Consider the following 493-nt stretch of genomic DNA (forward strand, 5'->3'; position numbering starts at 1 on the left):
GACAATATACAGCCTTGACGTACTCCTCTTCCTATTTGGAACCAGTCTGTTGTTCCATGTGCAGTTCTAACTGTTGCTTCCTGACCTGCATACAGATTTCTCAAGAGGCAGATCAGGTGTTCTGGTATTCCCATCCGTTTCACAATTTTCCACAGTTTATTGTGATTCACACAGTCAAAGGCTTTGGCATAGTCAATAAGCAGAAATAGATGTTTTTCTGGAACTCTCTTGCTTTTTCCATGATCCAGCGGATGTTGGCAATTTGATCTCTGGTTCCTCTGCCTTTTCTAAAATCAGCTTGAACATCAGGAAGTTCACGATTCACATATTGCTGAAGCCTGGCTTGGAGAATTTTGAGCATTACTTTAGTAGCGTGTGAGATGAGTGCAATTGTGGGTAGTTTGAGCATTCTTTGGCATTGCCTTTCTTTGGGATCGGAATGAAAACAGACCTTTTCCAGTCCTGTGGCCACTGCTGAGTTTTCCAAATTTGC

The sequence above is a fragment of the Bison bison genome, unplaced genomic scaffold (genome assembly GCF_000754665.1).
Source record: "Bison bison bison isolate TAMUID 2011002044 unplaced genomic scaffold, Bison_UMD1.0 scf7180017864141, whole genome shotgun sequence".
NCBI classification, from domain to species: Eukaryota; Metazoa; Chordata; class Mammalia; order Artiodactyla; family Bovidae; genus Bison; species Bison bison.